This window comes from Drosophila yakuba, chromosome 3R, assembly GCF_016746365.2.
Source record: "Drosophila yakuba strain Tai18E2 chromosome 3R, Prin_Dyak_Tai18E2_2.1, whole genome shotgun sequence".
In the NCBI taxonomy this organism is placed as follows: domain Eukaryota; kingdom Metazoa; phylum Arthropoda; class Insecta; order Diptera; family Drosophilidae; genus Drosophila; species Drosophila yakuba.
Genome location: NC_052530.2, coordinates 4,373,837 through 4,400,352, shown reverse-complemented (window position 1 = coordinate 4,400,352; position 26,516 = coordinate 4,373,837). Strand labels below are relative to the sequence as shown.

Here is a 26,516-nt window from a genome sequence, read left to right as displayed (position 1 = left end):
CCACGCCATACTTTATGCACAAACATTCAGACACTCGAGTAGGTAAGTGGGTTGGGTTGGGTTGGGTAGATAAGTAGACATCCACATCCACATCCACAGATCTCTATATCTCTATATAGTCATAGTCTGTGCAACTTTGGGTCTGCTATGCAGCCTCTTGCCTTTTCTACAGCCTGCAAGGCTTTCAATTTAATTTCCTTGCCCGACTTGACTGTCTGACTGACAAACTTTGAGCTCACACTTTTCGCCAGCTCTTCGATACTTTCCAATTTGCTTTCAATAGACGAGGCCGCCTCCCTTTTGATGGGATGTGTATCTTTTAGCTGATAGCCTGAGATACCATAAATCATAGAACCGATTACGCCAAATTGCAAACGTTAATGTAATAAAACCCCGGACCCAAAATTGCCAGTGAACTTAAGTAGACGTGGAGAAAGAGCGATGTGGGAAAAGTAAGGCTCACGTCTTGGGAGAATTGAGCGGGAAAAAACACTGAAAGATAGAAAGACAGCAAGACAATGGACACACTCTACGTGTGAGAGTGAGCTCCAGTCTATGGTCTTTAGTCTGCAGAATCTAGTTCAAAAGTTCAAGCAAAAAGCGGAGATTGAAAGACACCAGAAGACACGATCGGAGAGAAAGGGACTCGCAATGAGATTGCTCGTTTTGGTGGATTCTGTTATGGCCCAAAACCTGGAGGCCCCTGCTCTGGGTATTTAAACCAGGGTCCGGCAATAAGCTAGCTGTTAGCTGCTTGCTGGTTGTGGTTTTCGAGAATGCTTTTCGCCAGTGGCGACAGTTGCTACAGTTGCCACAATCAAAGTGTAATGCCAACTTGGCCAGAAGACCGCAAATCAATGTGCGTCAATGATTTGCGTGTCGGTGACAAGTACATACGGAGTACATACATATAGGTAAATGTGTGGATGGATCGAAACAATACGAAACGATTAAGGTGAGGAACTCTAGCCTGCTCGAAGGCAATTTTGCAACCGCACCAAACGAACGAAACTAGAACCGATGACAAATGCCCTGACGCGTGACAAATGCCATTGTCGTCAATGTTCGGATGAACAAAAACCCAGCACCATACACCGCCCACTCGCCGCCCTTTGTGCCGCAATCTCTGGAGCTTCCATTAGCATTCGCAATTAATTTCCATCTGCGCTGAATTTTTACAAATTTCTAAGCCAGCCCAGGGACTCAAAATGCTACGAAACGCGGAAAAAATCCTACACAAATCGCTGGGGAAAAATCTCTGAGCTCTCGTATATACATCTAACTCCATATACTTTTTTTTATTATTGCACGAGGCTAATTAACATTAATTTTGCATAATTAAAGCGCACAGAGCGACGGAAGCCAGAAAAACCATAGGAAAAGAGACCAAAAGTAGTGGGGCCACCACCACTGCCCCGAAAATGTCCATGAGTAAGCAATGCTCAGATCGTCTGTCAGTGGGTCAGTGTCAAGGGTTTTCCCCCAGAAGCGAACAAGGAAAAGCTTTCCGGCCAATTTATATTAATTTCCACTGCCAGAGATAAAGAGCTAAAGCCTCATTTGATTACTCAATTATTTTTGCAATAAATTTTTGCAAATCTTTGGCAAACCGCAAAAGTCTTTCAGAAATCAAGTCCATTTGTGGCTGATGTTTGAAGAAGTCTGTGTCGAAGAAGTATCCTTTGTCTGGGGAATACATTCTCACGATTCAACTGTCAAAACGTATCTTCTTCTGTCAATGAACCAGGCTCGAAAGCACTCCCATTATTTTGGCCCCGACTGTATGCATATGTGCCTACGACTATCCACTTCCGCTTGGCCATTCAGCAAAGTAGTCCTCTCTGTGCATTTGTGAAATTGCCTCGAATTAAGCGCAAAGTGCGTGTGCGTCTTCAACTGTTTGCTGCTCTTTCTTTTTCACAAATTGCGCTTTGTTTATTATGCCGCCCGTACCGCCCCTGCAACATCCTCTGATGTCTACATTCATTGCTGACCCGGCTTGGGAATGATGTCATTAATTAATGTGAATGAGTTCAGTATGATGTCAATTAGCTGCGGAAAGCGCACTCGGAGGCAGAAGCTGAAGCTAAGGCTGAAGCATCGGCTCAGCAGGCAAAGTGCATCGGGTAATTTGCTATTGGACAGAGAGCCACCCACACACTGAGCACCACCAACACACTCACACCAACACGCACACACTCACAGACACACACACACACAGATGCACTTGACAGACAGACACACTGGCGGCTTAAAAGAAGTCCGGAAACTCGGGAGATTCTGTTCATTTCTCCTCGATTATCATAAGCAGCTGCTCGGTACTTAGAAAGAGAATAAAAAACGCTGAAAGCTTTATCTTCGGCAGGCAGAAAACTTGGCCAAGAGTACTTAACAATAGTTAAGACCCACTCGCAGTGGGCACTGAAAAGTAGAAGGCTGGCATAATCATTAAAACTCGACGCCCAATGGAGGAGGCCAGGAGCAGAAATATAATAACACTAAGTAAATGCAATAAAATGAAAATCCGACTGGGGAAATTTCGCCATGATTTATTGTTGTTCCTGAACAAAAAGGAGAGCAGAGCAGCAGCAGAAAAGGAGCTCGGATGAAAAAGAAGAGAAGTAAAAGGCATTATGCAGATCAAACTCGATGAAAAACTTTTGTTGGCTCTGCGCTTACTTACGAAAACATTTTCGTATTCCTTTTTTTTTTGGGGCACAAAGAACTTTGGATTTAGCTCACCTGCAAAGATAAAAGAGAAGCACTCATTAGTTATTTGCTTATTAAAATATTGCATTTTATTTCCTGATACTTAAAAGCATTAAATTATGGACTTTGTGGCTACTTAAAAATTGTATGCCCAAATTTATGGTTCAAAACAAGCATAAATCAATATTTTCAACTCATAGAAAATCAATTAAATTTAACTAAGAAGAGCGGCATACGGAGAATTGTAAAATTTAAATGGTTTTCAGCAGCACAGAAGCCTCATAAATTTTAAGACGCCAAAATTTAAAAGTGTTCAAAGCTCAACTGAAATTCGTTCCCTTTGCAAACGCAAATTGCATGTATTAGACAATCGATTTGTTTGCGGAGTATGGTCATTGATTTTCGGCCTCTGTTTTTGCTGCTCTGGCCAATTGTTGCCACAATTTGTTAATGCAAAAGGCGAAAGGCAAAATATCGGATATGGCGGACCGACTTCAGAGCTCCAATTCGAGTTTAGTCTGTGATTTGCGGTATGTGTTTGTGCAGCGATGGCGAAACAATTTTTGTGGTCAAGAGCCTTTCACCAAGCAAGAGGAATAAAGAGGCGAAGAATGGAGTATGGAGTACGGTCCGAGTTCATAGCTCATGAACTCTCCTTTTCCCGGAGATACCCACTTGGGGCTGGTCATGTTTTCGCCCCCTTTTCGGCCCGGCTAATACTGTAAGCCAAGCCCCGTTCTTCCCCTTGCCCGGAAAATTAGTTCAGCCCTTGGCTCGGCTCTTATTCCTGTTTAAAGAATGCTTTCTATGGTTTTGTTTTACGTTCCTTTGCTTCGTATATTCCCTCTACTCCTGACTGACTGTTTGGGGTTTCCCTCTGGTCGGAAATGGGGAATAAATGGTTGCTGAGACTTCCAATCAGCGTACATTCCTATCTGTCAATGGCAAATCAGTCAAAGCTACATAACTGTATCCATCAAGAGGAATTACGTTCCCAGATACAGAAGTATCTCAAAGTGTTTGGCTGCTAATGCTAATGATATGCAAGGCTGGCAAATAGCTAAAAAGGAGCAGCGATTGGGAAGCAGAAATCTTCAGCGAGGTGACAGATAAGAAAAGCCTGTAGAACTGGACAAACTCTACAGCTCGACACTCGGAATCTGGGCCTTTTGGCAGGAGCTGCTTCCCCAATTAGCCTCTTGCAAAATAAATGGAAATTTAAAATATGGAGTGAGTGCGGCAACCCATACACAATAAAGTAAGTGACAGCTTTTGAAGACAAAAACTCTGGCGATATTTACTTATGAGCAGCTCAGACTTGGCATCCGAATGCTTTCATATCCTCAACTCCAGTGCAGTGAGAAAAAATAAGTTCGTAAGCAAGCAGTATCTTTTTATGGGCATTTTAGGTAATTTTGGATAATGTTATACCTTTAATCATAGATATTAGCCAATAGGATAATGAGGAATACCTCATACATAGATTGGTAACATTATGGGGCTAGAGTTTATATTTTTTGTGGTTAATCATCTTGAATGTTTGTCTAGAGATGTCGGAATTTCTTTCTCTGTGACTACCTGTTCCGAATTCTGAAGGGGTGGCAGTTTTGTCTGATTGGGGGTGTCTGGGGTTCTGCACACACACACACTCGCCCACCGACTGTCGGAGTCTCGGATTACATGCTGGCAGCCCTTTTTGATGGATGGATGGATGGGTGGGCGCATTCCGTTTCCCTTTGCTTACTTACTTCAGCAGAGCAGCGGACACAGAACAGAAAACTGGTTGTCGCCGGCGGAGTGAAGAATCGTGTGAGCAAACCAGGAGATCAGTGCAAGTAGAGGAGGTGAGGGAACTGGAGGAGGAGTGGGACTGCCAGGGGGGTCGGGGGACAGTCGAGTGACAGTTGGCACGGAAGTGGTTTTGATTTAATGCCGCTTGGCGCTGGATGACGCAAGATAAACAGATGCTACCCGGCGAAGAACAGGTGTCGACAGGTGGGAGAAGCAGCGCGAGAAAGGTAGATGAGAGAAAGAGGGCGAAACTAAAGTCGATTAGGAAACCTTAAATGGGTATCGGAAAAGAAGCACCTTTTATGATGTTATGATTCATTTGGCGACTGCCCAAATCATTGCCTCATTATAAATTCAAGCTAATCTGCAGTCCAAGTAGATATAAAATGTTCAGCAGTGAAAAAGGCCATGGCAGAATGTTCATTATTAAAGCTGAAGTTTGCTGAACAAATTAAGAACAACTTTTACAGCTTCCCTGTATGTTTTAAATCGATCTTCTTTTTAGCCGTTTGAGCTTCCTCCCCTGCAAACATTTCACGCACTTTTGATTGTTCTTGTGCGGTTTATCTAATTTGTAATTGCTGCCGAAAATGAAATTCCGAAACAGAGGAAGGCCAAACCACAGAATACAATCACAGCAAACGAATGGCTGGTACTCGAGGACTCAAGGACTAGGGCTGATGGCGAATTTTCGTAGGGAGCATCAGGAAACGGCAGCAGACAAAATAAATCCCCCCACTGGGCATACTTGTGGCTTATTGGCAATCAAATTTGGCACAGAGCTCGTGTCTAAGCCAAGGAAAATGAAGGCAGCGACACAGTGGAACAGGGTGGAAATGTGTAAGTGGCAGGCTGGAGTTTCGGCTGATTAGCATAATTGACTTTGTGTTAAATTTAGCATTTAATTAATGCGACTGCAGAGCTAGCGACCAGCTAGCCCATATGTAACGCCAAGGTGATCCCCAACCCTCGAATCGGTTTGCAAACTGGCGATTTGTAAACGCAGATTTAGGGAAACACCAACCAACGATTTTTCAGGCGATTGTTGTTCCTCCTTTTTGGTGCTCAGCCTGGCACACACATGTGCTCCAGTTTCAAGCCCGAAACTCTCCCTCAGCTCGCCGGCACTTGAACAAAGCCCGGCCATAATTGACTTTTCCAGCAGCAGACGCCGGCGGGCAAGCCACAACCACTTAACACCTCCCAGCCACCCACAAACAAAGCGGATGGAAGAAGGAAAGGCGTTCTAGAAAACTTTGGGCCAACCCCTCGGCAAAGCACTTAACATGTTCATCAATTGCGCCCGTCTTCTCCGCCTCTGCCCCCCAATTTTCCGGCCCAGAGCCGCACATACAGCAGACACCCGACAAAGTGTCCCGGCTTACAGTGAAGCCTGGCAATGGAAAATAGAGCAGGTAGGAATCCCGCTGGGGGTCGACAGTGGAGGTGGTAGAAATCTGGCCAAGCCAAAACAATGCAGAGCTCCACAGCAAGGGGAAGAAGCCGGAAACCCACTGAGAGCGCCGAGAAATTGTTTGGCGACAGGAAAAGCAGCCAGCAAAAGTGGAACACATTTCAGCACTGTGAAAAATAGGTGCATTTGTATATGGAAGCAACTAAAATATTTTATTAGGACTAAAGTAGGTTGATATACTTATAGGTTCGATTTATATAAAATGTATGTTCCCTCTAGAAAGAATGTGCTTAACAATAAAGAGCCATTTATAATTTATAGTTTAGTCCAAACTTGAACAGATTTTCTGCCGGTGCAGCGCAGAGGGAGTTGGCTGACAGCGACGCCTACGCAAGAGACGCTGTAATTTGTTAGATGCGCCACGCCAAATGACAAAGCCAAAGCCAAAGCCAAGTCAAGGCCCCAAGAGGTTGGGGCTGTAACTCAAGCGGAGCTTGAAGAAGCGCTGTCTGCGATGTAGGCGATCAAAAATGTGGCAAGCTAAGTTTGGTCAGAGTCTAGACAAGAATCTTAGCTAATGAATGTCATCGCAAAGAACTAGTTAAACCAGTTTAAGGCGCACTCGCGGCTTGAAAAGAACTTCAAACGGATGACTTTTGGGCCTTTGAAGAATCTCCCAGGGGCACTACATTTAATACCATACAAGAAAGGTGTTTTGCACTTTTCCTCGGGGAATATATTTCCCGGGTGATGGCAAACCAGTTTGGTTATTAAGCATTGTACACTAAAATTGTTAATGTAGTTTACTTGGACTTCCTTGTACTTGACAGAACTATAAATGAGCAATACCTTAAAACTTAAAAAATGTTTTACCTTCCCCTAAAACTAAAAAATAACAAAATATCAGGTCATTAGCTCGCTCTTGGTAATTTTTGTGAGCATGACATCTCTATGTGATCTTTGCGATCTCTGCGAACCAAAGCCATGATTAATTTGCCTTTTTGGCCGCACACGCTGATCGCTCGAATGGCAGAGAGCTGGAAGGTTTCCTCACTCAACGCGGTGTCAAATGCAAATGGGACCCCGCTCGAGTTGATGAACACTTTGTGGAAGTTTATGCAAATGACCAGTTGTTGGAGTAGCTGCATAAGTATCCGCATAATTACCCATAATGAGTAGAAAATGGAAAGTATCTGACGAGTGGGTTAAGCAAACTGTGGTTGAACGACCAAGGGGATTGAAAATGCGCTGCTAAGTCAGCGGTGATTTTCCCATTGTCGGTCATCGATTGGCGGCTTTCCAGTGAAGCATATGACTATAGGTATGTGTAGTTATTACCAACTCGAGGTGTAAACGGATACAGAACTTTGGCAAGGAAGGGGTAATACGTTGCGCAAATTTGCATGGCGTCAACAGGTGGCTCGCTGCAAACCGAAGCGCGAAATCTATTTATTTAGCTACACATTTCGCTTTGTTTTCGTCTTGCTCTCAACTTGAGCCAACTTAAAGCACTTGGGCCACAGTTTTGTAGACTCTTACTTCTCGGCTCCGGCAATGTCAGCTCACTCGGCTTTTAGCTGCACTTCAAATCATCGACTGCCTGACTGGAAACCAACTGCGGCTGCAGCCAAAATGCAAATCTATGTGATGCAACAACAGTCAAGCTCAGCACAAAAGCGCCTCCTCTCGTTCGATCTTCAATGGCTGCTCAACTCAAGTCGACTTGACTTGGCTCTGGAGTTGGAGCTGGAGCTTCAGCTGGGGGCAAGCAAAAAAAGACTGGGCCCGCGGCATCGGATACTTTGTAATAATCTCCACTAACAGTTGGAAATACTCGCCGTACACAACACATAAATATCTTCATATGATGTGGCTCGGGCGAACGAATGGCTTTCTGATGATAATGATGATGATGATGATGACGAGGTTGCCGGCAGTCTATCAATGCAGTTTACCCATTAGAGATGGCTTCGTGAATGGGAAGGATGTATAAAATAAATCAGTCCAACTTCGTTACTACTTTATTTAGTTTTTTCTGAATCATTAGATTCTATTAAGTCGTGTAGTTTATTTAAAGTTGAATTCATATGGAATTCCACTTTAGTGCTGCATCACTTTTCCGACTGAATTTCACTTTCAAATGATTTTTATGGATTTAAGAATTTAGTTTGCGCTTCTGCTGCATTCCCCTTTTACGCACTGCCATCACTACGAGTTGTTTGCGTATATTGCCATTTGTCATTTCCCGCTGATTTCCATTGTTTTTCACCAAAGCCATTGTCTTCTTCATCGCTGCGCTTGGAGTTGTAGCCACATCCACTGGTATTCGAGTTCGGATTAGTATACAGATTCGTTTTGCTTTATTTTTCCACCTTTTTTTTGCTGAGCGGCGCGTCAGAAACTCGTGCATGGGGATCAATCTCTCCATTAGACTCGTCATCGCAGCTTGAGACCCTCTGCACCTCGACTGCCAGTCGGTTATTGCATTGTAAAGACAGAAGGCGACAGCCACAATGGCAATGTAATGATGTTTGCGTCATGAGCGGCATTTCTAGCTCAAGAGTGTGGAGTATCGCTATATCTACATATCTACTTATATCCAAGTATCCAAGTATCTCTGTATCTCTGTATCTTTGTATCCGCTGTCGTGCACTTGTAGAGCTCCGCTGTTCGTCGCCCTTCGCTCAAGCGTCTCACATTTCGCATTTGCGGGTACTACGAGTGTTGTGTAATATATGTAGGACTGCATTGTTGGTGGCTTGCCGGGAATTGGGTAACACATATGGCCAATATCAAATATGTACCAGCGCCTCAGACTCAAAACTGAAAACGAAACCCATGACACGGGAAATATATGAAACTCATCTCCGCACATGGAGATGGATTGCCGCGTTACATTTGCATCTTTTGCATAGTTTATCAATTTAAGGTGCCATCGGGGCTAAAGCCTTTTGATAAATTGCTCAAAACGAAAGCAACGTTTCTGTATCTGTATCTGTATCTCTCAGGTATCTCTGTGATGTGTACATAAATATGAAACGAGCCAAATTCAACAATCAATCAGCGGAAGACGACACTCAATGCAAATGGCCAATTTGTTTATAAATAAATGTTTGACAATTTTTGAGAGGCCAATAGGTAGGGGGATGGGGGGTAAAAGCTTTATGGGCAAAACAAACAAGAAAGCAAAACAATATTTGTCTGCAGATGCAAACATATTGATTCGAAATTAAAATTCCCATCCCAGGACATTCGAAATGAAAATAAACCTCTATTTATGAATATATCTTATGCTACGTATTTTGAAACTCTTCCAATTGTTTTTGAATATTAAGGAAAAGAATTATCATTTTTGTTGGACTATGGAGTAGAGTTCATAATTTGGTCGAGTGCATATGGCTTTCAGTTAAGCACGTGCGCCTACAATAAAATTTCGAAATTTATTGCCTGGTTACTGTAAAAATACAGGATACCTTTTTGGCCACTTCCACCCCTCGATTCCTTGTAACTCCCTCCCCAAGCACCCAGCTCCTTGACCCCGATGCATGTGTGAGTGTGTGTGAGTGCGCGAGTGTATCCTTGTATTAATGTTGCATGTTCATTTGGCTTGCGTGCAGGTCTTTCGACGCTTTTGCTCCGACTCATGCTGGTAGTAAATTACGGTGGCCGAGCCACCGAACGAAAACGAACCCCTAACCTTGGTTGCAACCCCTGGTTGGTGCTGGCGTATCCAGAGTTTGGACTGGTTTCCAGGACTCCTGGCTTGCCACTATTTCCAGGTCCTGCCGTGCCTTGTCCCGCCCCTAAAAACGAGCCGCGCGACAGCTGATGGCGATGGTTTCCTCTTTCTGGCCCGCTTCGCAATTGGTTTTATGACCACCCAAAGGCCACTGAACCGCACCTTAAAAACGGCGCTAAAGCAAAACGTGGCCAAGTCAGTTTGATTAAAACTATACACAGTGCACACGGAGACAGATACATACGGGCTACAGTAATAAATGGCCATACATGGACACATGGGAGCAGCCGCCTTAGGTCTTCAAATGCGCTGCTGTCGCTTTTTTTTTTTTCTTTTGGTTCTGTATTTGGTTGGTATACCCTTACATAGCGTTCTATTATAATTCCCAGAATGTCGACATTAACGGAGTAAGGGAAATGTATCCACACCTTGGTGGAATATTTGCGTATTTTGGATAATTCTTGACAATTCATTTTAACCTTGTTTTGCTTATTTTGGTAAAAAAGAAATAATTACTGAAACTTATTCGCTTATTTGGGATTATTGTCATAAGAAGGTTCTGTTGTGGAAACGATCGGTTCCATCCAATCATTCCACTCTACCACTAAGAAACCTTTGCGTAAGGGTATTCCAGAGGTCGACCTTTGCAGCAGTCAGACTTTTCTCGTATTTTGTAATGTTTTTTGTTTTAATAGTCTTGGCTTGACCTCGTCACCGGTTCGCGTTTGGTCCCAGCGCCGCTCCCTTCTTTTGACCCTTTGGCTTCCTCTTTCTCTTCCTGTTCCTGTCGCCCATCTGTCCGGTCGCCCTCTCTCTGTCGCACCCCCTACCTCGGCCCCTGCCCCTGTTAGGATATCCATCTCTTTCTGGCCGCGTGTGTTTGCCGGGCGGCTGGTTTGTCATGTTTCATGTCGGAAGTGGAAATTATCCGCAGTGCACTTTGCCATTGCCATTGCCCTGGTGACTGACTGGCTACCCACAACCACTCCACCACTTTACCACTCCAGCACTCCGCCCCTCTGCATCCGTATCTGTCTCCCTCTGGGCCTCCCTTTTGGCCTTAGCATTTTGGTTTCGTTTCGTTTCGTTTTCATTACCCGCTATCGCAATCCCCTGGCAAGTCATTGACACACCTGTGGTGAGCATTATCAGGGGCGGAATGGCCGAAAGGCGAGGTGGGCGGGAGGGAGAGGTTGGGTTAGGTCCCTAACAACCAGGTAATACAACTCCCCAACCCTCAATTCCGCGCCCTGAGACTCGCATTCTCTGGAGAATTTTGAGCATTTGCAGGCGGTTTCACCTCAGTGAATTGCATTGTTGATGGCGGATTGGGTAGATACACGTACTCGTATAAACTCGTACATAGATAGGTACAGCATTAGGTGCATGCAACGAGATCGTTGGTCGTTTGCCCAACGGGGTCATTAGATATATATATATATATATATATATTCTTTCATAATCAATATTTACAAGCGAGAATTAAGTGCTCTTCTCAAGAATAATAGCAACTTTATAATACGTAGGTTTAATGTCAATGTGTAGGTCAGCTTAGATCAAGAGAACCCAAATTGTAATTGCACTTGGCAAGAACTTTTCAATCAAAAGCTAGCTGAAATGTCAGCTACCAGAGCTCCAGGTGATTATCTAACTTTCTACTGCCCCCAAATTATCCCACCGAACAGAGAACAATTTTGGAATCAGTAGTTTCCCAGAACAGAAATTCCCCCTGGCTATTAAAGCGAAACACACAAAAGTTCGTTCGAATAACACTTCCGAAAACCATTTGCGGTGCTGGCGATAATTGTTTGTAACTAGTTACAAACCAGACCCGCACTCCGATGTGGCGAACCTCATTACGACTTTGGACATTCGCCACGCATTCAGCTCCTTTCAGAACCGAAGAACCTAATGATCATTCGATTCATTTCTGGTTTTCATGGCGGTCGAGAGAGAGAAGTCTCGGCATAAATTCAATTAGATTTTATTGATGATTGATTTCTGTTCGTGGGGAGGGGAAAGGAGGGTTAGGAGCACAGCAATGCGGGGTCAGAGTTTCCCGCGAGATCTTCCAAGATCATTCCCTCTCTTTTTCCTGCAGAAAACATGCGCTAATTGTCTTTAATTCAATTAGGACACAAGCACACACACACTCACACTCCATCCCACACTTAACTTCAATTGCCGTGACCCAACGAGCCACCTCCCCCTGCCCCTCGCTGACACTTCTCTTAGCTGAATTCATCAGATACTCGCACTTATCCGCCGCATCGCCTGTTTCCCATATGCATATATATGGATTTATGGATTCGTGATTATATTTCCGCTCCCAAACGCAAATAAACAAGCACACCGATAGCCAAACAGTCCAAGTTTATTGATATAGTTTCCTATGGCTTTCTCTTTCTCCCCCGATTTGCTGTCTCATTGCCCGCCTATTACACACAAATGCAAGAGAAGTATTCATGCAATTGCCGGCTCTTGTTATCAGCCTCATACCTAGATATGTATGATATTTATATCTATATTTGTATACGATTCGGTCCTCACTTTTGTCGATATTGTATGTTGTATAATGTACGCAAACAGCGCTTGGCCATCAGCAGTCGATAGATAAGTTGGAATTGGCTCTAGTTTCGACTCGAATTTCTCCGAAGACAGCTGGCAACACTCCCCGAGCCGCCCAAAACAAACCCCCCTTCTCCAAGCCTTGAGCTCCCCCATATAATCACCCCTCCAACCATCGATCAGTTCGCCTTACTGCGCGGCTCGTTAGGCGACCCGTGACGGATATTATTGGGAGGTCTGGGTCGCTGGTCTGGCATTCGGGGCGAGAAAGAGAGGAACAGCACATGCAAGTCGAGTGCACTGACAGAAATTAGTGTGCCTTCCAAATTTCTTCACTTTCTGATAAGCATTATCTTTCGTCACTACGTAGCTTCCCAAGTAAACTCATTGCTTTTAACTCGCCTCTGGCCAAATAATACGTATCAAAATTTTATGATTTGTCATGTTTTGATGGTACAATTGAAGCCATTACTATTAACTATTATGTTTCACCTAATTTAGAACTTTCTTCGGATGCCGCCAATAAACTTCACATGAAATGCCCCGATTTCTCGCTGTGCACGAGCATGACTTGCCCAAAGTTCGCTTTTCTCCCCCAAGTGAACGCTATGTACATATCTTACTCTCTCGTTTGGGCTTATTGTTTTAGTTGCCTTGCTCCGCTTCGCTTTGAGCAGCTGCTATATAGACGTACATATATACAGAGTCAACAGCGGCTGGGAGAACAACAACTACAATCTACATACAGTTCATTTTAATTGACATCGATAATTAAAAAACTATTTTGAGTTCGGCTTTCTGTATCGCCAAGTTTCCTCTTCGAGCTGAGCTAAGCAGTTTCAGCTTTCAGCAGCGCTCTTTTTTGATTCCGTGAGCTTGTTTGTTGCTGTTGGCTTTATGATCTGTAACCCCAAAAGCCTTTGTCTCACAGATACTTGCTCTACTTTCCCGGGGTTTCATTGTTATTCAGCTGCAACCACTGAAAGGTCGAGGTGCTGGCCACTCGAGAGCCAAACCGAGTCAAGGGCCAAGATACAAGTTTTGCCCCAAACCCCTTTTGCCTCTTTAGCTATCTTCTACTTGTATATGTGCTGCTGTCGTAATTGCCCAACAATTAATAAAGTTAACCACTTTCGTTGTTTGATATCTACCTCATTGCGCCGTCAAGTGCGACGTTCTGATTACGAATCACGGAAAATATCTCGAGCTCATAAAAGTAAGGAACGTTATAAAAAGCCAAAAGTCGTCTGCCTCTGACACACATAATGTAATCGGTTATTGGTATATTGATAAAAACAAAAAAAAGAGGGAAACTAGGAAAAGAAATAAGTACTATATAAGGTGCTGTTATGACTCGGAAGGCGACACCACGAAGTTGGCTTTAGATAAGATTTTCTACCTATACAGTAGCAGTAGTTTAATTGAACTTAATTGAAGGTGGTTGATTGCAGTTCTAGATTGAAAAGAGCGCCTTTGTTTGGGGTGTTTTTCGGGGACTAAATTCGGTTGGAAGTTAAAGTGGCGACACCTACCATTTTCAAAAATATATTTAGCTTAAATAAAGAGGGCGCTTACTTCCAGCAGTTCTCTCTCAGTTTTTGCTAATCATAACGTACTGTGCATAAGATATTCTCATTCTTCTCTCTATGAGTCAGTTACACGGATATTGTGATCGAATAAACTAAGGTCTCTAACTTCCCAGAAGTTAGGTCATCCACAAGCTTTTCTACTCATATCCAAAAACTATTAGCCGAGTCTATCCCCTTGAGTAGTTCGTGGAACTAGTCGTCGGATATGGAGGTATTTGTACATGAGCCGAGTTTGCCTATAAATATACTTTTTATCGTCGCATTAAGTAATGGCCCGGCTTTGGTTCCCACTTCGAAGTTCCCTCCACGGCGAGGCGGCGATAAGAGTTCTGTTCCCTAGGCATAATTTGTGGGTCAAGTACAAAACACTGCCTGCTTGCAGTGGAGCAATGGAGCAATGGAGCAATGGAGCAGTGGGGCTGCTGGAAATATTCAGCATGGTGGTGCGCTCAATCTTAAATCGCAATCGCCATTTCAATTTGCACTTTTCAATTTGTATTTTTTGATTTCAAATTTCGCTAAATCGGTTTACAATTTGACGGTGTCTATTGCTTTTCCATGGACTTTTATGCGGTTTTAATAAAGCCTTTTCAGACTTTTATAAATTTTGTTTGATTTTGCGGACCTTTGTAATTTCTTTAGAGCCTCACTCTTTTGCCGCTCTATGGTTATTGAAATATTTTACCTTTTTGTAGCTATTATTACTGCTGCTGTTGCCAGTCACTTTTAACTGGTTTTTGGGCCGTGACGTTGGTGTGGATGTAGTTGTTGGATTGCTGGAGTTTTACTTTTCAGCTGCACTGTAATTGAAATTTTTGTAGCCGTTGTTGCTGTGAAGCATTTCAAATGGTTTTGCACCGCCCACTTTGAATTATTTGGTTCGCGTTTGATACATATACTCTGGGGATTTCCACCTATATATATATATATATTATATCGGAATTTTTATATACGGATTTATGGTTTTTTGCCAGTTCAGTTGGGTTTTGCAAATCGAATAATTTGTATCACAATTTTCTTTTTGGGTTGTTTTTCTTGTTTGGTTTTTTGGGAATTATCCTCACTTTGATGCTTCTGCGAGAATGGATAAATGCAAGAAAGTTAAATCATAGGATGCGTAAACTTCGGTCATTAGCACTTTGCATTGTCTTTTATGCAACATCAAAGCAAACACACAAAGACACACTTATAATCCGAGAGTTGAAAGTTCTTGCAATGCGGCAAGAGTTGGCCGTAATCAAATAAACCTGTTGGCTAAGACAAGAACGCAGCAGCAGCAGCTGATTTATGTTGCCGAGCTGGGAAATATATGTACATTGTGCACACATAGAAATATGTATATTTATAGAGCTAGCGTTTTGTTAACCGGTTCTCTGCGCCTGGCTCTCGGACTTGGATTTGGATTCGGATTCGGATTCTTGGCCCGACAGCCAAGAGTCTTGGACTCGGCCAACAATTGATACAATTTGGGGTATAATTTTCTGCTGGGGTTGCTGAGTTCTCTGATTTTCATGGCTGTTAGCGGGCGTGTGTGTGGGAAATTTTCCCAGCTGCCGCCAGCAACCGGACTTTGGGGCTTGGGGCCTGGGGCCACTTGCATAATGAGTGCAACACCCATGGGCAGCGCAACAACGCCAAGAACGCCAAGAACAGTGCAAGTCAACGACTTTCACACGCTCAAAGACCAAACACCAAAACCAAAGCCATAACCCCAACCAAAAACCAAAAAGCAGAGCCAAAGACTGCGAGCCTAATGAGGGGAAAGGCAGCAGTGCGAGAGTTGAAAAGGTCAGCGGCACCGTTGGTTGGACTGCGGGAAAAACGGCACAGGGCTTACACTAAGAAAAAATGAAACTACCTATGATAAAAAAGATCTATGTGCTTAACACTCAATTTACTAAAACTACTAGTTAAGCCATCTTTAAGTCTGAAAGCATACTTTCTGTAAGAAAGGTATGAAGCTTAAGTACTCGAAAGAACCTCTTGAAATTAATGCCTGCCCAGTTAAATAAGATTACTTGTGATACAACTATTTTCCCCAGTGCATCCGCTGACCAACTCCAACTCCAGCCCGATCCCATGTCCGCATTGCCTCAGCGGAAATAATCGTAAAGTAAGGTACCACCGAGGGCACCAACAGAAACAGAAACAGACACATAAAGACAAAAGCCAGGTTCAGATGGCCAAGAAGAGGAGAGAGAAGAAACTGAAGCTGAAGAGGCTGGTGAAGCTGGAGCTGGTGCTACCAAGAATATGGAGGAGAGACAGAAGTATCGGGCAGTGGGCATAAAATAAAAGTTTAGCGCAAAGCGGAATTGAAATGGATGGCTGGCCAAGAACTAGACTCTCTCGCCACGACTGTTGACTGTTGTCGACTGCTGTTTGAACTTGGCTAAAATAAATAAAGCCATACAACCGACCAACTGGGGACCAAAACTCCAGCTCCCATCCCCTCAGTTTTGGGTGTCAGAAAAGTTTTGTCGCTGGCAAAGTTAACATTTCGCACCCCAAATGAAAATGAAATAGTTTTCTTTTCGCTCGCAACTTTGCAGATACAGCAGTTCCTTTTTTTCGCTTGATGTATTGGATTCATAATTAAATTTGCCGCTAATTGTACGGAGCTCTTAATGAAGACATACAAAATGATAGCTGCGCAGTTTGGACTGCAGTCCAAAGTTTTAAGGGCTCCATTTAAACGGACTTTCGGCTTTCCGCATTCGGTGGGGATCTGGGAAATGGAAAGAAATTCCTCTGCCCGTAAAATTGGCACTTTGCAATTGCAGCACGCAATTGCAGTGCGAAATCCATCTGGTTGATGCTGAAAGGGGGGGAAGTGGAGAGCCGGGAAAGTCTAGCCCGTTGCCAAGGGCTTTGGATTTCAATTTGCGGTTGCAGCTGCCTTTCCGTTCCCCCTCGACCCCCCCTACTATCCGCTAAATGAGGAAAATATTTTGCGGTTCACTCGCAAGATTACGGCCCAAGATTGCCAATCCCTCAACTAACCAGCTAACTAACAATCGCTGCGCAGAACTCGGGATGGAAGCAGACCTGCAGCTGAAAAATTTCCCTAACTACACGCAAGATGATCAGAGAAAACTTGACTTTCGGGGTTTGAAATACATTAACCCAGAAATTATAAAAATTTAGTAGCTATGACTGAAGCGCGTCCCATTAAAATTAGGTAAATGTGACCAATTGGCTGTTTTAATAAGCATATAAATGGAATATCCATAAATGTTCTGCAGCGACACTACAGATGTTCGCCTCTGAATTTGCATAGCTAAATATGTGTTTAAATATTTATTTTTCCATCTTTTGGCCCCTAATGAATTTGCTGGCTGCCTCTCTTGTTGTCTTTTCTTTATTATCTGCTTTGCATTTAACCCAAATAAATGCGCCAGCAAAAAGTTCTGAGTTTCGGAATTGGATTTGGAATCGGATTCGAATGCGAATCGACTGGAGTTTCACATTGTTTTTTGTGGGTTTCAGAACGTGACTCATTTGTGTCTAGTGGCCGAGTGAAAACTGCACACCATGCACACCTTAATTTGTTAATAACCAATTACACTGCTCGTTCTTGGTGTTGTTGTGTTAGCAATTAAAATCTTGGATTGAAGCCCGGCTTGCGAAATGGAGCCGAGTATCGAAATGCACGAATTACACAAATCCGCGAGAGTAATTGCCCAGTGTTTCCGCCTTTTGAGTTTAAGTTTGCGATATAGTTTTTTGATTTATGCGAATAGTTTCTGGTTGCGAGATAGGCCAATATTTCAGATGCATATGTGTGTGTTTGCGTGTTTGATATTCGGTATCGGTATTGCAGCTTTATCGCTCGACTGCCGTTTGATTATTTATTTAGTTTTTGATTTACAATATTTCGAGTTTCGAATCGGCCAATAATTAAGTTGTTGTAGTTGGCCTACGGCTACCGGTTGTAGTTGTAATTACAGTTTGTTTATTATTCGGCTAGATGGTTAGTTATTTTTAACGGCCAGTTCTGAGAGTTCCGCACGAGACGAGCAGCTAACTGCGTTCCTGAAATTAGACTGAAAACTGAATCCGAATCTGAAGCCCGATCCGAACGCGAACCCAATCGGCTGAACCTAACCCTTCGGCTCTCGCTCGGCTCTCGCTCGGCACTCTCGTTCGGCATTGTAATTTGTAACAGCAAAATTAAATATAACAGCAGCAGCATAACATTAGCCGTAACAGCTGCAAAAACTCTTAAACGACAAAAGAGAGAATACATGCAAATGGAGTCCACAATACGGTCCACACAGTACGGTACTTGCTCTTAGCTGTTAATGGCACGTTAATCAAATGTTAACGTTAATCAAATGCAACATTTAAACATTAAGAGAATTTTCTCTCCTGAATTTCGAGAAATTCAATTTTGTAACGATTTCCTACTTCTCTTGAAGTATATTCCCTTAAAGCGTTGTATTTGTATTTATATTTATTTGGACAGCTGATTTACATATTAATAGTAAGATCACATAAATAAACATGTAAATAACCCCTTGTATTTATAAGTGTGACATATAAATGAATAATATAATATTATTTAATACAAATAAAATTGATATGTAATTTTAGAAAAATTAAACTACAAAATAGGAGTATTGTATTTCTAATTTCAATTGCAAATAATACAGAAAAGTGAAAGTGCGAATGAAAATCGTGATCATCACCAGGATCATCATATACATATATCATATAAATCATCATATATGTATATCATGATATACTTGGAGATCGTCAGTACCACTATTCGGTTTCTTTGGTACTGCTAGCTGCCAGTTCAGTGTCCCTCTACAAAGAGGAATGGAAATGGAGTTCACTTCAAATATGAAAGCGAAATTGCCTGAGATCCTACAAAAACTAGAAGTACACAAATTACTTGCTGCTTTTAATGCTGATGATCAAATGAAATTGATCCTTTTTTCCAGAGCACTTTGTGATAATAGATCTGTTTAAAACTTACAACATCCAGCAACAACATATTTTGTGTGCTCTTGAAATTTTTTCCGGCAGTGCATTGCAATGGTTATAGAAAAATCGGCACACTGACAATAAATCACGTGCGGCTCTGCTGCCCCTGCCCCTCCTCCTCCCCCTCCACCAACCCCTCAGGTGAATGGCGGTGTGTGTGTCAGCTACTTTTCCAATCAAAAAGCAAAAGTCTCGTTAGGGCTGCTGCTGCCTGGGGAGTGTGCACTGTGTCATAGGAATGGTTAACAAATCATTTGCCATTTTTAGAAATCTACTTGACTCGCACACCAGCCTTTCCTCGCTCGGAAAAGCCAGGGGAGAGGGGTGTGGGGAGCGGGGAGGAGGGTTGGGGATTATGTAAGAGGCAAGAAAACTCACTCGCTCGCTAACTAACCTGCCATTATACTCCTTGTCCCCCTCCCCTAGCTTTGCCCCTCGCCCCTCGAGGAGTGTGCCACGAATGTGTGGCAAACTGGATCGCCACAGACTGCAGCTGGAAAATGCGGGATGAGGGAGGTTGGGCGGAAAAGTCTGGGAGTGTCGCCTAGACAGGCTTGCGGTTCAAATTGCCCGACCAGAGCCATGAACAACACTTAAAACTTTATTCGCTGTATCCCCGAACCCCTACTTCTTCCATTTACTACTGCTATTTTTTCCCAGAGAGTTTCGGTTTTATCTCTTTTCTCCTGCTATAGTTTTCTTTTTCCTGGCGCTGTGGAACTTTGAAACTTGCACTTTTTTGGCCTGAATGCCTGAATGCCAGGGGAGAAGGCAGTCAGGGAGCGCATCTACCACATGGGAGTGCTGTCCATGGCAGCGTTCATTAATTGAACACTTCGAAAGCGCTCCCCAAATGCTTGGCCACAAGTGTAAGCCCCAAAACACGCTCCATAGCCACCAATACTCCATAGTGGTATTTCCATAAACAGATCAAAGCTTTTATTAAGTCATTTATTGGCTAGGATTTTACAAGGGAGATTTGCTCAATGGCCAATAATTAGCGTAAGCTGCAATTGATTAATATTTCAAACAATTGCGGACCCATACATTGGCAGTTTACGTATGGTTCAGTTGTTGTGTGAATAATTTAGACTTCTTTTCCTGGAATCTAAGCAGTCCGTAATGGCCCAGGACAAGCATTTAACATGTAAATAGTTAATAATTCGCCATTCTCCAACCGCAGCTCCTTCCGCCACCTAAAATGCCCAACAAACAACGAAGAAATCCGAACAAAAAGCGCCAACCCAACGTTGTCAAATTTCTTTTGTTTTTCTTCGATAATTTGTCATAAAAATTGATCAAACAAGCCGGAATAATGACAAAATGCAATTTGCATGTCATGAATAGCCGCCCATCACCCTATCAGGCCATCGTCAACCCCCAACCCCCATATCCCCATATCCCCATACCCTCATAGCCCCATGCCATTTATCCTTGAAGGCATTGCATGTGTGTCGTGGATAAATCGGAGGGGAACTTGTACACAACGACAGCAAGTCACGATAAACCATTTACAATATTTATTTATTCATAACTCACCGAGTGGAATTAACTTTACATACACAAGATGGTTCAGTTTAGTTTGGTAATAGTTGGCCGGATTTAGTTGGGCTTTTTTCGAACGGCATTAGCCCTGTTGTTTCATGTCGGGCCACGATTTACTTAGATTTGCGTACACAAATTGAAAATTGTGGGCAGGACAGGTGGAATGGAACTGAATTGGGGGTGGAGGCGTCCAAGGTGGAGTCGGAGTCGGAGTCCCAGAAACTCTGACGTGATCCGTAGTCATAACTTGGTCATATTTATAGACTCTGCAGGGCCTAATCAGAGGGGGGGTGGCGTTGGGCAGGGACCAATTCCCATTACCAATTCTTGTTTATGCATCGAAAACAAATTCAAAAATTGAATTTTCTGCCTTTCTCTTTGGGGAATCTAAACCGTTGAGTCCAAGTGCTTTTCCTTTCCTATCCCCTGCCCTCCTTCTTCTTTCCTTTCCTTCCCTTCTCGCCCTCGTCTATCCTCTTCAAATGTTTGGCCAATTGTCCCAGGTAGGCGGCAGACTTCAGGCAGCAGACGGCCAACATTCGATGGTCGGCAGTCGACGGTCTACGGCCAACAGCCGGCAGCCGGCAGCCGGCTTGTGCTGCTTCTTCCTCCTTTGGCGATGGCTCAAGCCGGAGATGGAACAGGTGCACTGCAAGCGCCGACTATCAGTACACTCACAGAAATAGTTGCCTCTTCTTGGAAATTTATTACATTACAACTTCGACAACGGCACTATATGTTGCCATATTCTATTTTGAATTTGGGTGCCTGTTTTCAGTATGAGGAAACACTACTTTAAAGTATATTATATCACCATAGAAATTTATGTTTTCAGTGCTCTCGTACTTTGTTATGGTTGTAACGAATTCACTTGCCCACAAACACAGAGGGAAAACAACACGCGGCACAGTCAGGTGTTTTTCTGTTTCGAGGCATATGCCCTATGTATTTGCCCGGTTTTTTTAGAGGGTTACTTTTTGGGCGGGGTGAACGGACTGGGAAGTGAGCGTTTTCGGCACCAGTCAGCCGCAGGTCCAACTCGAACTGCAAACCAAGTATGCCAGCACTTGCAATTGCAATTGCAATTGCCAGAAGACAGAGAACAGAGGACAGAAGACAATGACTATGGGGGTCTGTGGGGGGCAGACAGTGGAATACACTGAATAAACTGGGAGATTCCGTAGTCCAGCCAGTGCCAGTCATTGCGGCACTTACTCCCCATGAGTTGGCCACTTTTTTGGGCTCCATTTTGCAGAATCAGCCGGACAATGGCAATGACCACGGCCTCAGTCGGCAGTCAGCGGTCTGCAGGCGGCGCATAATGCAATAAACAATCATAGAAATGCATAATGCATGTCAGATTAAGAAATTATTAGCTGCATTCGTGCACTGGGCTGCTTTGAGGATTGGGTTGCAGTTAGGCAACTTCCTTCAAGCTCCGACTGGCTTTAGATAGAGGGGGATTCCTTACTAAAAGGTCAATTGCAGTGGAAGGAAAACCAGTTAAGCCCCATGGTTGATGTGGATCATAAAACAAAAGTTTTGTATGTCTTTACAGCTTGGCTTATACAGAATCACCAATTGGTATAGTGATAATGATTATGCGCACACATCCTACATTTTATAAACAAGCCGCATTCGTCTAGCTTTCACCGATTGACCACTGCAGAATGAATCTAATGATTTTCCCATCTGAAATTCGCCTTCATTTGAAGTCGCACAGGTAGCCATAAGAGCTTCCCTGCTTTCGCCAAGCAGAACAGCACAAGAGTCTGTCATTCATTCAGCTGAGCTCTATCAAAAGCGACTGAATCGAACTAAACTATACCCCCAACTGAACTGAAAAGAGCAATAATAGGTGGGTGGAGGGGCGATGGGCCGCACTAAAGCATACCACGTATTATCCGAATCTGATCGGGGGGTCCGCAGATGAGAGAGACAAATGTTGACGGCCATGCTTCAATGCGTGCGCAGCGGCGAATGCTTCCGTTTCCGTTCTTAATAGCTTTATTGTGATTTACTCAACAACAAACAGTGGGGCCAGCTACAACAACTACAACAACAACGGCAACAACAACAACTACAGCAATGGCAACAATAACAGCTGCAATGAGCGAAAGCAATCAACGGAATTACAATAGCGTTAAAAAAGACAACAACTGCTGTAACGATAACTGATAAAAACAGCATTCAATGATTGAGAACAATCGAAGGGAGAAAAGTTAAGCCCCAAATAAAGTGAGGGAATTTAAATGGGGAAAACGGGCCAGGTGAGAATCGGCGTATCCCGCAAAAACGCGTGAAATATGGCGGCCAATCTTAAAGATACCTGACTCATATTTTACCCTGAATTTTGCAGGCGAGCAAACAGCTAAGAAGCTAACAAGCAGCTTTTTAATCGGCCAGCAAAAGAACAAGCTACACTTCTTGAGGACACAAGGTGAGTTGCAACCCTTTCTTGCTTGGACTTGGACTTGGAGGAAATAGGGGGTGCGCACTGCCCGTCAATCGGAAAAACCAGGTACAACAACCACCTCATGACTCGTCGACACTCGAAGAAAAAATATTTTTGAGAAATATAGGCACTCATTTGTCCATTCTGATATCTATTAGCTCTGTTTCTGCTTTTCTTCTTGTGTATAGGAAAATTCCATAAAAATACATAGTGTTTTTCAGCACTAGTCCTTTACACTCCGTTTACTCCTCCCCTTTAGTCCATTGGCCTAAAGACTTCAGGGTCTTACAGTTTTGTATTACACACTTAAAAGGGCAATGTGTTTATGGTATACCCATAACTTTTTTTAAGTGTAGTACCCTCCCCCGTGGACGGTCAACCTCTACCGCTTACGTCACTCGGAAAAAACGGAAGTCTCATCCAAAACCGAAGCTTGAATGTTTGGTTCGGCGTGTTGTCTCACTTTATGCCAAATTATATGGGGTACAAATGGGGTGCACAGAGCGGGCGGGGAAGCAGGGATATGGCCAGGCTATACCGCGGATATATACATAGTGGATATGTCAGATGTCGGTATATGGCATATAGCATATGGAAAAGTGGTTGCTTTGCCGGTGCTGCTTTGTTGCTTGGTTGCGTTTCAAATGCTCAGCCAGGTGAAACACGTTTTTCTGTCTCCGTCTCTTTGTTGTTGTTCTTGTTCCTGTTGTTGTTGTTGTTCTTGTTGTCTGGGCCGCCAACTCAGGTGTGACAAATAATTATACATACCTGTATCTGTATACAGGTATTAAGCATATACTCGCATGTACGTACATTCAGTTAAAAGAAGCGTCAGCAGCCGCAAAAGTTCATTAAAAGGCGCACAATTTCCACTGCTAAAAAGAGCAAACGAGTTGAAGCAATAACCCCAGTCCAACATAAAACACTTTTCAGCCCAAAGTGAGTCGGGTTCTGGAGTTGTCAACCTTTGCCGACACTTTTCTGACTCATTAATCCCGTCGTGTCGAGGTTGGGGCGAACGCATTTCAATTGAAAAAGGAGCACTCGAATTGGGCTGATTTCCATGCTGCCCGCAGTTCAGTTCAGTTGGACTGTCGGCTAGGAAAACGAAGGCCAAACAGCGGAAAATGCAGAAAAATCTAGACCACCAATCGCTAGAAGGGAGCTGACCACGGTCCACGTGTGTGTTCTGTTTGTGGCCTTCTCATCCAATTGTGCAACAATTTGCGGCACTTACGCCGCAGGGAATCTGCTCAAGACTCAGTGTGGTGTGTATCTTTGGCCGAGGGAATTCGGCTTTGAATTTGGTACTAAACCAGAGTTCTGTGGACTGCGAGATGGCCAAGTGGAGATGGTCAACAGCGGGAAACGTGGCCAAGTGCCAGGCTCCAACTGAGGACCACTCAAGCTAAGCGGTTTACATTTGAGATCAAAGAAAGTCACGGATAATGGCTAAACCAGCTGTGTGAGAATAATGTTTTCTTAGCCCTTGAAAGAAATCCAAACTGAACAGAAATAATGGCGTAATCAAATTGGATACATACTCCTTGATTTATAAAGCTATTTCCAAACAAATATGACCGATTGCGTTCAAATTGCGCATTTATGAACTCATTGGGGGCAGTGGCAACAACATTGTAATGCAAAATCCATCAGAGTGATTAATGCTGTCACTGGCCAAAGAGCCAATTAAACTTGGCTCAGCTTGCCTGAATCGACTTGCGGTTTTCCAACTAACATCTATCATGCATGAAACTATCTATCGGCACCGGCACACTTATCTATTTGCGTAATTTATGACTTCCTGCACATTTTGATTCGAGATTAAGCTATCCAAACAGCAAAAGCCGCACAGCTTCCCATAATTACAACGTTTTCAATGCGAATGAATATCCAATTGTTTCGATGAAGTCAACATGTGCTTCAATTAATTGATTGCCCTGGGTCTTTGCATGCATAGTAATATTTAGGGGCTTATCATATTACGGAGATCATATCCACTAAGCACTCCTCGATACCTTGGTTAAGTAAGTGGCCGAATTTAAGATCATATATTATATATTCACATACTCTTATATCCTAATAGATTACTCACCTTGGTAGACAAAATGTATACAAATTGCTCGGAGCTTCCGATTGCAGCCCAATTAAAGCCTGAAAGCGGAGAAATAAGGAAAATTGAGTCAGGAAGCTGTAAATGTACGTGAAAGAGTTCCGGGTGTCAATCCGGACTAATTGTAGGTGTTATTATATTTTACATTTTGCTGTAGTTAGTTAGTATTTGTATTTGTTCAATGTAAATATGTATTGGACGTACATCACCGTACATACATCTTTTAAAGATTTTTAACTTATTCACCTTATTTGGATTTATCGAAAAGCTATAAAGCTTTAAGTGCAAGGACTCCTATTTTAAGATGTAGATTTTGGCAGCACCCCATCTCAATTTACCTCTGCCTCTTAACATCCTTGCCATTTTCTGCGATCCCGATTGCCCCCCTGTGCCTTTTAGTTTTATTGCACTGCAATTGCAAAATGCTCTCGCCGGGAGTTCAATTCAATTTATCTTTGATTTTCACGGCTAGAGAAAATCCACAAGAATGCACTCCATTTCACAGTTACCACACCTCAGTCGGTTTGATTAATTTTGTATATTTTTTGAGCTGGCAGCCGTAAAAACGTTCAGCATCTTCTAAATCTTCTAGTTGAGTGCACAGCCGGACTAATGCAGTTTTTCTACTTAGCCGAAATACCAAGTAGCCGCTGTCCAGGAGGCTTTTAGGTAAATTACATTTGCAATTAGCGACCACCGAAATCAACTTGCGTTCCTGCTGTGCCATTGTAAATTGTAAATGGTAAATTGTAAATTTCGCCTTGCTCCTCGAAAATTGCCAGAGAATCCGGCCAAAAAAGCAAAGAATGCAGCTGACAAAGGAACGCCGCCGACTAAAGCGGCTCGCAAAGAGCTACAAACCAGCCAAGGGAACACAACGGGGCCAAAAACACACACACATACACATATAGCCACGGCTACCAAACTAATTTTATTACAGGACCACAGCCAAAGGGCCCCACAGGAGTGTCCTTGTCCCCCTGTTCCTTTTTGCCATGTGAAAACAATGTCATTTTTACACTTGGTCATTTTGCCTTTTAGTCCTGTGCCGTGCCGCTCCCTCTCCTATTTGCCCGGTATGTGTATATTGTTTGGTTCTCGGTGGAAATATAGCATATGTTGCTTAAATGTTTAATGAAATCCGCCATAGTGCCGAACACAGAGTTTCATTTTAAAGCCGCCCGAAATCGCCTCTTCTTTTTGTTAGTTTTCGGTTTCCCTGGGCAGTGGCAGTAGTGGTGGCAGTAGAGGCTCAATTTTCTAAGCCAATTTTGTCGCACACCGCCGCCGCCCAGCAAGTAAACAAAACCAGCAAGGACACTACAAAATGGAGTGGGTATTGGGGATACATGGATAGGAGGGCTTTCAGAGGCTGTTCTTGGGGCTTTTCCAGGGATAGAAGGGCAACTCTACTGCAACACTGCCACTGCCACTGCATGCAAAGTGAATCTAATGGAATAGTCAAAACTTGCTGGCAAAGTGCTGGGAGCCCAGAGGCCTGTCAATCGCAATAGATTGTTATGGTTGCTGTGTGGATTGTGGATAGCTGGGTTCTTTCAAAGCCACCCAAAAGATAATCCCAAAGTGCCCGGCAGATAAGG

General features: G+C 43.4%; 1 long non-coding RNA gene across 1 annotated transcript; it reads left to right on the top strand.

Moving 5' to 3' along the window:
- Nucleotides 1–2,817: 2,817 nt before the first annotated feature.
- On the top strand, nucleotides 2,818–14,411 carry LOC120321948. Its single transcript, XR_005561682.2, has 2 exons — nucleotides 2,818–14,021; nucleotides 14,078–14,411. It is a non-coding gene; the product is annotated as an uncharacterized LOC120321948 (long non-coding RNA).
- The last annotated feature ends 12,105 nt before the right edge of the window (nucleotides 14,412–26,516 follow it).